At 36.2% G+C, this 11,338-nt stretch overlaps 1 protein-coding gene across 1 annotated transcript in view; it reads left to right on the top strand.

Annotated features, from left to right (window-relative positions):
- Positions 1-826: 826 nt before the first annotated feature.
- The window catches only part of LOC5569629 (5-aminolevulinate synthase, nonspecific, mitochondrial), a 28,600-nt gene continuing 18,088 nt past the window's right edge, over positions 827-11,338 (top strand). The window contains exon 1 of the mRNA XM_021854809.1: positions 827-1,127. The gene's annotated coding sequence lies outside the window, so the exon portion shown is untranslated. The remainder of the gene's footprint in view (positions 1,128-11,338) is intronic.

Here is an 11,338-nt window from a genome sequence, read left to right as displayed (position 1 = left end):
TTTGTATTAGAAATCCTTTATAAGAGAGATTCGCGGAAGCTGACATTTCTGTCAATGTGTGAGCCAATCGAGCAGCGAGAGCTGTCAAAGTGTGAGCCAAACGAACATGCCTTATGTTTGTTTTGAACTTTTCTTGAGGAGTAATGTTATCCACTTGAAATTATTTAGGTAAAAGTGATTTTGCATGAAGCAAAATAAATTAAATATTTTTCTTTTTTAAATTTTTTTCAATGCGATTTTTAGTTGTTGATTTTATGGGCTGTTTATTAGTTTGAATGTGTAGCTCAAAGATCTATAACGAAACAAAATAATATTTTTAGCGATGAGGAAGTCATGTCCGTGTTACAATATTGTTCTCGACGCCGAGAAAAATCAGCACTGCTGGTCTGTTGCCAAATATTTCCATTTTACTTCCGCGTATCTCTCTATATAGGATCACTAGTTTGTATCATGTCAAGTGAGTTTTGTATTTCGACTTTGAAGTTTTAATTCTTATGGACCTATGCACGTGTTCATTTATTTGACGTTTGAGCGGTGCCGAATTCACTCGTTGCTATGGTCACGTAAATAACACGGCACCGCTCAAACGTCAAATAGTGAACTCGTGCATCGGTCCATGGACCAATGCACGAGTTCACTAATTTGACGTTTGAGCGGTGCCGAATTCACTTGTTTCCATGGTCACGTAAATAACACGGCACTGCTCAAACGTCAACGAGTGAACGCGTGCATTGGTCCATTGTGCAATCATGTAATTGCTCCAATCTATAATAAAACAATTTTAAATTATTTTAGCGCAGTACGCCAGGAACCGCAAACGTCATCTCACCAGAACTTGACGCGCACACAACCCACAAGCGTGAAGTGACATCACAGTCACACCAGCTGTCATCGTTCGGGACGAACACACGCTCTCTCACACACACAACTACTGGCCAGTGGCCATAGCCATCGAAATCGAGTTTAATCGTCTATCCCCTTCTCAGTGATCCCGATATTAGAACCGTGACCGTGCAATCGACCGTACGTTCGTGACTAGTAGTGAATTTTTGGCTATATTTTCGTGAATTTCCTACCATTCGCAAAGTGATACCAAACAGCTGGACTGACTGGGAAAGATTCCAACGGTGAGTACCTATGGAACAATTTTCTTCTTTGGCTCGATACAATATGGACTCAGAGCTAAGATTGCCTAATGGACGTTTCGCTCCTTCGAAAGGAGTCCGAAGAGAAAGTTATCCGAATAGTTATGCAATAAGACAAAAAATAAGTAGATGTGATACCGATTTTTTTTTTTACTTTATTTTGATCTATTTGAAAGTGAAGTAGATATTATAATCAATCAAAGAACCACTCCCAAAAGAGCAAGTGGCTGAAGTTCTCAGATTGCATAATTTGTTCGATCACATGTCAGTGTGCATGAGGATTTCTTGCAATTTTATATCCATATAACATCCATATAGCAAGTGAAGTGAATTATTTAGAATAACTATAACCGTCTGAAAGACGTTCTAATTCTAACTGGAAAATTACAGACTTCAAAGACATGAACCTTGAACTATTGGAACTTTGTCGAGAGTCATTCTAAACAAAACAGGATTCGCTACATCTCCCCCTTTGAAGCCATTCTCGGAGACAGTCAAGGCGACAGACAGTCAGCCTCGACACGATAATAGCTTCAACAGTGCATACATAGCATGTCTACCTACATACAACAAACTGTCGTATGGCGGATCTCCATACCTCCCATGGTGGTGTTTGTGGTGGATAGCGCGATATCGGGCCCCACTGCTTCAGTGTGAACTGGCGCGATAGAAATAAAACCACTGATCCGGTTCGAGCCGGATTGCATGGTGGCAATCCGCCTTGATGTATGGGAAAATCACCTTTTTTCTGGTTTTAAGCCACTCTAACAAATTAATTAGTTTTGTTTTGACGGAGGATTTTTTTTTTTGTTTTGGCTTTTCTTACAGCCAACAGGTTTCTAGCAGATATCGAAGGAAAATCCATACAACACCTTAGTGATTCACCCTAAACCTAGAAGAGATACTACGTAGATACGCATAAATTTGAAATTTAAATTCAATTCATAAAACTATATGTTAACAATTGAGGGGGTTAGAAGAAAAGGGGTGTAAGTGACGGAAACTTAGTTTTGATTAAATCGACTTGTTGACAAATTGTATGGAAGCCAGTAAAACAATCACCTAAAACACCATTGGATAGCTTGAAAACAGTAGATTTTTTAGTATACCTAATTAAAAACCGAACGAAATGACACATTTTTGCAGAAATTTGAACTGCTGAGCGTCTAATAATTTCATATGTAGAATTTCAACAACAGCAAAACTTTGGAAAATATTGTAGAAGCAATTTTGTTTTGCCCCTGTTCTGGTTTTTGCTACAAGTTTAAGGCAAAGATTAGTACACAATACTTTGGGTGAAACAACTAAGATTTTGCTTTGTTAGTTGTTTCATATTGAAATTGGACTGTTCGATACGATATGGAAGTAGTGAGTTTGGATATGTTTTGTAGTAAATAATGACTTTGTGTTATTTATCAAAAACAATTATTTTGTTTTATAATTTTGACTCTGCACCGTAAACCGAGGGCGAATTGATCACTATATCACAACCTTATGTTTGATTATCCATAGGAGTAAGGCGGCATCCATTTATTACGTAACGCTAAAATTTAGAATTTTCGACCTCTCCCCCCCGTCCGTAACGCTTTTTGTATGAAAAATTTCAAGTTTTTGTATGAGTCGTAACGCTTGAGCCTACTCCCCCCTCCCCCTACAGCGTTACGTAATTTGTGGATGGCGCCTTAGGATATTGTCAACTTGTTTTAAACAAAATCAATATATTTTACAATGTACGAAATTTATTTTCTATGAAATATCAATTGAATTTTCATAAAACTAGCTTGAATTTTAAAAATCGATAATTTCATTCCCAATTTTCTCACCGTATGTCGATATGCCCAGTATCAAAGATTACTAGACTAGATTTTTGGGAATCAAAGCAATTTGCGAAGACGAAATGATTTTCGATTGTTTTTAATTTTCCTGATAACGGAGTGGTTTTTAATCTAGTATTCATTGAAAAATTGTTCTATGTTTCGATCTCTCCCTTTCTGGAAGGTTCCTTCGATATCGAGATGTGGAGAGTCGACTGCATAATAAAACAGGTTTAAGATGAGGGGGGAGGTCAGGGAAAATAGCAATACCACAATATCTAGCGAGTTGATTGGCTGTTATCGATCAGTCAGCAATATAATGGTTAATAATCATAATGTTTACATTCAATACGGTATAAAGGTAAATGAGAATCCTTTCGTCACAACTCATTTAGGAAAAAATTATCAGAGGGGTATGCTTCTAGAAAGTTAAAGATACAATGATACGAAATGTATTTAGTACAAAAATATTGTTTGTTTTCATTACATGGAGCACGTAACAGATGTCAATTCAGCGCCAACTTGCATGACATTCTACATGGCGAAATATGAAAAACCCCAAAGCCTTTCGGGTGATGGACTAGTGGTGTAGCCAAGAGGGGTTCAGAAAGGGTCGATTTTGTACGAATATCATATGTTCTCTACCATCACAATAATTACTAAAAAAATATGTTTGTCAAATTTCCAATTAGTTTAATAATATAATATACGTACAAAATTGTCCCTTTTAATGCCCCTCCTGGCTACACCACTGGTCCATCACCCGAAAGGCTTTGGGGTTTTTCATATTTCGACATGTAGAATCTAACAAAAATAGTCCGGTTTAAAACCCCATGTAACACCATCGTGACCTTCCCTTGTAAGGATTCCTAAATTATCTCATTGCCTAGTTTCGCGCCAAGTTTGCGTAAAATATACAAGTAAAACTGGTGAAATTATGTATAGAGAAGAACCAATAAGGATTATTGTATTTAAGTGAAGATAAAAAAGCATCTCAAAATTTAAAGTGTACAAATCTGGTGAATTAAACAATCATTTTATTATAGAAAGAGATCGATTACTCGCTGGTGGTGATCAATCGATCAATGTTTCAGCTCTGAACACTGTTAGGTTTTCTAGGTTTGTGCCCTTGATTACGGTACATTTTTCAGTTGAATATTTGGTCAGTTTCACTTTTTTTATATTTGATGTAAAGTTAAAGCATGAGAAGCAAAAGAAAATGAATGAAAAATCTAAAATTTTGTCGAAAGTTCGTATGTTTCAAAAGTAAGGCTGTTGACAGGATATTTCCTGATTATTTTTTTCAGATTGTATCTGAAAACAATTTTTTCAGATAAAACCGCCTTTCTTCAGGATTTTGATCTGGAATTTTCTTATAGGTGTGTTCATTTTTTTTCTAAGAACATACCCAAGAAATTCTGAGGATGCCTCTTAAAATTCCTTGTTTTTTTAATCCATAACTTCATTGAAAAGCAGAACTTCAGGAATATTTTTTGAAATAATCTGCTTGATAATCTATTGACATTTTGTAAGATTATTTGGAGATACTCACAGAAGAATTTGTAAAGGAGTTACTAGGACCATTGCTGGAGACACGACAAATTCAATGGAAAAATCAGAACACTTATTAGCGTAATATTCAATACCTATGTAGTTAAGAATATTTATATAAACTCCTCGGGAAGAAAACCAAGGTGTAATTTATATCGGATTCCTAAAATATTAGCTAAATTTTTGAATTATTGAAAGTATTGTAAGAAAAATGAAAATATTTCCCGAAAAAATCTACGTGATGCTAAAAAATATCCTTAAAAGTATTCCTGAAATAATCTTACAAATTGCAAATGCTATTCTTGGAGAAATTCAACACTGAAAGAAATTCTCTTACAATTTTAAGAGAATCCTGGAGCTGAGGAGTTTCTAGAAGAAATCTTAGAAAAGTTCATTGAGAATTATTGAAGGAATATCTGCAAAAATATGTTAAGAATTTCAAAAGAAAATTGAAGCACTTCATGAAATGGTTATAATTTTTGGGAAAATGCCAATGGCTAGAATTTTTCCTGGAAAAAAATAGTCAAATTTCAGGATAACTTTCTTCCTCAAAAAAGCATGGTGGATGATCGTAATGACGTTGTGTTTTATTTAAAAAAAAAAGTTAAAATCAAAAAGGTGTCAAAATTTTTTGTTGATGCCTGAAATTATATCTGAGGTAGTTCAATAAAGAAACGCTCAAGAATGTTATGTGACAGATGTATTTCAGTTGCTTCATACGACCTATAACATAAACTATACATCATGCAAATCGTCGGATATGTATCTTCTTGTACAAATCCTACTCATTTCGGTTCAATTCAGAGGTCTGTAATGTTTATGGAAAACGACTGGAAGGTCAGGGAAAGTCAGAGACTTTTATTCTCAAAATTGAGTCGACACCCAGGAACCAGACAACCGTTTAACATTTAACTCACTGGTCACTCGCTGGTGGTGACCAAGACTCATAACTTAAACTTTTGATTGAGTTTCTTGCTTATATTTCAGTATGGTTAAATTCTTCTAAGTTCACTTGCAAAATTTAGCACCTTTTTTTGGAGTTAACAAGTGTTAAAATAAAAGGGGCCTTCCTTAGCCGAGTGGTTAGCGTCCGCGGCTACAAAGCAAAGCCATGCTGAAGGTGTCTGGGTTCAATTCCCTGTCGGTCCAGGATATTTTCGTAATGGAAATTTCCTTGACTTTCCTGAGCATAGAGTATAATCGTACCTGCCACATGATATACGAATGCGAAAAATAGCAACTTTGGCAAAGAAAGCTCTCAGTTAATAACTGTGGAAGTGCTCATAAGAACACTAATGTCGTTTTCGTTTTTAGGAACTGGGTCGGTGATCAACACATAAACAAACCAATGTCAAGTAAATTGTAGTTTGTCGAACCTGAATCGGGTTGGGGTTGAAACTGTGATTCAGAACGGGTTGCGCCAGTTCCAACCTAGGTTCAAAAACGAATTCGACATAAGCTGAGAAGCAGGCTCTGTCCAGTGAGGACGTTAATGCCAAGAAGATGAAGAAGAAGTGTTAAAATTATTCTACTCATAAATCTAGCTTGTAAGAATGAATTTGATGTTCATAATGATAAATCAAACTTTTTTTAAAAATTAGAACAATTTTACTAAGATTACATGACTATCTTCACTACTAGATAAGAAAAACTGAACTTCAAACAAGCTTAAACAAAATATGCTGCGAAAATGCTAAATAAGTCGAACAGAACATCACTGCAAAGGCTTGATATTTACAAAAGCCTGTACTTTCATTAAACTGAAAACTTGTGAAAGATTCTCACAAAATTATTAGCAGGATTTCTCAGAATCCTCAAAATCAAATTATGGGCAAACTCTCCACATGCTTGTTGGATTTCTGACCGGGTGCAAAGGGTTGGATAAGGGTAGCACAGAAATAATTCTTACGCAAAATGTCACGCGGGATTATTACATAACCATAGGCAGGATTTTCAAATAATGATGGGTGCCATTGTTGCAAAATTCATAGTCGGATTCTAATAACACCCTTGACATGATTCTGATATAGAATAATGATCACAATGTTCAACAATTCCTATGCTTAAGTCTGACGTTATCTTGAACAAAACACAACCAGATTATCTTAAATGGGGTAGACAATTTTCTTTGGTATTGGCAATCTGTTCACGAAAAGGACTTTTTTATGGAAACGAATTTGCGAGACAGTTTATTTGAATGGTGTACCCGACCAGTAGATAACAACAGAGTTGTAACAGACTTCGTTACTCATTTAGCGCGAATTTTGTTAATTTCAACCAAATTATATCTCTTTTGACAGACTTAATATGTGGGTACGGGAATGGTCAACTTCTCCCCATTGATCACACCCCAAATTACGGTACTGAGAGAGATTCTTACTGATACACTTAGTAGGATACACAAAGCAACAATCTTGTCAATTTATCCAAAATATATTTAGTTTTGCTTGTACGTTTTAACAAAAAAAATGTAAAAATGTCTTAGCCCGCATGTGACACTTTTGTTACTGGCATTCAAGCTAGTAACGTAGAATCCAATTGAATGCGCCATTATAGGAACCATACTAAAACATATTATCATTATTTAGACAATGTTACTATTATTGGTGCAAAAATTTTCGGATTAGGGATCGTAGGGAAATTCAAAATTAGTTTTAGTTTTTGTACATTCCAATAATATAAGTACCGTAATCGAGATCGCAGTAGGCAGCGCACGCGAACGGATGTGTTGAAAATTAATCTGTCACGTTTTTATCGTCACCGCAAATTATTAGATTCGGCTGATGCAGTTTTTGAAAAAGATGTCTATAGCGGAAATAAGTCGGTTTATTCTGCATACGTTCTGCTGGACAGTGCTTCGTTAAAGCCCAAGTAGAAGATTCATCGAAGCCGGACCTCAAATTTTTAGGAGCACAGGTCTGGACAGTCGGACAGCGAATCGGGCTGAGCACGTAGTTGATTACTCAGTTGCTGGTGGTAATCAATTGATCAAGTTTTCAACTTGAGCCACTGTCTGATTCTCTAGATTTGTGCTCTTGAGGGTTTGAGTTTTGGCTTCGTTTCATCTTCACCAGAAAAAAATGAACTAATTTTGCTAAAATGTACGGTATCCCAGGGTCATTGCTCATAGTGGGTGCCGCACAAGTCACGCACCACTAATTTTTATCATGCTGGTGCGACGGCTAGGCTTTGCATCAATATCTAAGCTTGACATTGAACAAAAAAATGTGCAATCTTTGCACCGATTTCTTACCTTTTTTCGTAAAATTCACACAGATAGAATGCAATACTCTTCAGAGCCTATTTAAAAAAGAAGGGTGAATTTATTATGAAAAGTATATTATACTTATCTAATATGCGCAAAATTACGATGGAGTAAAGTCTTCTTTTACCTTGCAACCCACTTTCTCCACTAGCAATTTCAGATGTCAGTCTATTGGCACTAGGATCTTTCATAAGATTTAAATGATGGTAGTGGATGATCACCCAGATATTATCCCTGCAAGTGTTGTTCTACGGGATCCGATTGAAGACCAACCTGATAGGCAATTGTTCCGCTACTATAAAAACTTTCGTTGGTTTATGAGATGATTCAGCTAAATTTCGATAAGATATCCACAGAAATTAGATCTGTTTGTTTCAAGACAATGAAGAAATGATGATGGTAGAAGAGTGATGAGCAGTTCCATTAGAGACCTGACTGATCTGATTTAGCAAGTTTTCTCCCGAACAGACACAGCGTCCGTTTCTTCATTTTGTCAATTATGATACACGAATGTTCTTGGTTTTCTTGATTTGTCAGAAAAAAAAACTGTTTTTTTTTTAGTTTTGACAAATAATAGATTCTTACTAGAGCCGTAACTTCAATGAAATCAGTAAAGATATCCTGCTTTCAAAAAAATAGCTGTTTCATATGAAAACATTAGTGACTCGCTTTTCCAATGACAACATGAAAGAGCAGCCTATTTAAGAAAGAAAGGCAAATTTCTGATAAAATACTAGTACCTATGACGTGAACAATCACTGTAACAACGTGATTCTATGGCACAGCCATTGTTCATAGGAAAGGAAAAAAATCGTTGAAAAAAAAAATTAAATATGTCCAAGTAACCACAAGCATTACAACATTGCACGAATTCTACTACATATCAACAATATTGATGCAACATTGCTTTTATTCCACAAATTTCAAGAGCTGTCAGGCAATAAAGCATTATCGCAACATTACAAATGTATCAATGCACTAACATCTCTTTATGAATAGCATCATTGCTTTATCAACGTTATTGCATTACAACGACTGTATAAGGGCCCTTTTCCACTTTTAAGGCTCAAGAATCCATCATTCAATCATCAGCAATCATCAAAAACGAAAAACCAGTTTTTTCGTTCAAATTTAAAGTAATCCTTACAAAAATCTATCATTGCAATCTAGATAGCAAGGGTAATGGAATGATAGATTTTCTTGAACATTGCTTAAATTTTGACTAAAAAAACTGGTTTTGAAAATTTGTGAAACGATCAGGGATTGAATCCTGAGAAAATTGAGAGAATCTCTCACGTATCGCTCTCTGTAACTATCATAACATGCTGCACATTATGAGAGACTGTTTAGCGTATACTGCTACAAGTTTGATCAGATTGGGGGGATAGTAGTGCATGATAAAACCCCTCTAAACATGCTCCAAGCCTGGGGGACACTGTTGTTATTGGAAGTTCGTGGATTGTTTATCGTGCCAGTAAAGAAAAACACCTATCCCCAACGGTAAACAAGCGAGAAAAATGGATTTTATCATCGCTCTCTCGTTGGGGCTCCCATTTATCAGACTTGTTACACCTTGCGATACAATGACGATCGTGGACCGCAACAGATGGGATGTTTTTCTTTGCTTGCTTTGATCGTGCTTCATTCTCAAATGAGAGCGAATTCTGCAACGCCTGGAAACGATGATGGTTATTTTCCTCTTAAGGAGTTTATGTCCAGGGATGTCTACCCATAACCCTCAAGTTGCTCTTGCTGAATAGATGCGCGTTCACCGTAATTTGGGCTTCTTGTCAGTGACCATCCAAGTAACCATGGAGCATTATATCATTGCTTATACAATACCCACCATCAGTGTTGACCAGACTCATTTCCCCGAAATTCAAATTGTGAAGCCATGAACTGTTATAACTGTGCGTTGTATTCCTGAGATGGAGGGGGAGGTGGCTGGGCTTGAGTGTTGCACATGGAATCCGACAGTTTCGATCTCGGTGGGCCGCAATTCAAGTTTCGGTGAAATGATTCGCACTCATTCTCTCACTCATTTCATTTCACCGAAACTTGAATTGTGGCTCTCTGGGATCAAAATTGATCGATTTTGTGTGCAGTACTCAAGCTTAACCATCTGCTTCTCTATCTTAGGAGGATAGAGCATGGTTACTACTACGTGGCTTCATAGTTCGGAAAAGGTTATTTTCGGGGAAGTGAGTCTGAGCAACACTGCCCACCATAAGTATGGAATCGTTGCAATAATGAGTATTGCAGCACTTTTAAGTTTAGCATCACCCAAAATCTAGTGATAAAAGTTTTTTCAACAAAAATAAAAAATCGCAGGGGCTTAAAGACGTGTTTTTTAGGAGGATCTCAAAAATACATCGATATAGCACTTCAGAATCATGAGATAATATTCATTTTAGGTGATGCTAAACTTTTAAAGATGCTGCAATATTCAGTATGAGTGTTGCAATACGCGATTACATACTTATGGTGGGTAGTGTATAAAGCAGCTGCATTGCCGTAAGCCTATCATTAAAGTAGTTTAAGAGGAAAATAACCATCATCGTTTCCAGGCGTTGCAGAATTCGCTCTCATTTGAGAATGAAGCACGATCAAAGCAAGCAAAGAAAAACATCCCATCTGTTGCGGTCCACGATCGTCATTGTATCGCAAGGTGTAACAAGTCTGATAAATGGGAGCCCCAACGAGAGAGCGATGATAAAATCCATTTTTCTCGCTTGTTTACCGTTGGGGATAGGTGTTTTTCTTTACTGGCACGATAAACAATCCACGAACTTCCAATAACAACAGTGTCCCCCAGGCTTGGAGCATGTTTAGAGGGGTTTTATCATGCACTACTATCCCCCCAATCTGATCAAACTTGTAGCAGTATACGCTAAACAGTCTCTCATAATGTGCAGCATGTTATGATAGTTACAGAGAGCGATACGTGAGAGATTCTCTCAATTTTCTCAGGATTCAATCCCTGATCGTTTCACAAATTTTCAAAACCAGTTTTTTTAGTCAAAATTTAAGCAATGTTCAAGAAAATCTATCATTCCATTACCCTTGCTATCTAGATTGCAATGATAGATTTTTGTAAGGATTACTTTAAATTTGAACGAAAAAACTGGTTTTTCGTTTTTGATGATTGCTGATGATTGAATGATGGATTCTTGAGCCTTAAGTGGATCAAGTCCTATTTAAACGACGCAAATAGTAAGCAAATAGTAAAATTCAATGGGAAAAGATCGACTCCAATACATGTTACATCTGGAGTACCTCAAGGCTCACACTTAGGCCCTCTTCTTTTTATTTTATATGTTAATGACGTTTCTTATATTCTAAACAAACTGAGGGTCCTTATACATGCTGACGACATGAAGCTATTTGAAGAAATAAAGAATGATGACGATCATAATGTTTTTAGGAATGAGATACAAATTTTCTACACGCTGCAAAAGTTTATTGGAATTGAATATAAAAAAATGTAACCTCATAAGTTATAGCAGAAAACGAATCACACCAAATATTTCTATTGTTTTAGGAAACGAAAATGTAAAAAAATG

Source organism: Aedes aegypti, chromosome 3 (genome assembly GCF_002204515.2).
Source record: "Aedes aegypti strain LVP_AGWG chromosome 3, AaegL5.0 Primary Assembly, whole genome shotgun sequence".
In the NCBI taxonomy this organism is placed as follows: domain Eukaryota; kingdom Metazoa; phylum Arthropoda; class Insecta; order Diptera; family Culicidae; genus Aedes; species Aedes aegypti.
This window is presented reverse-complemented; position numbering and strand designations above follow the sequence as displayed.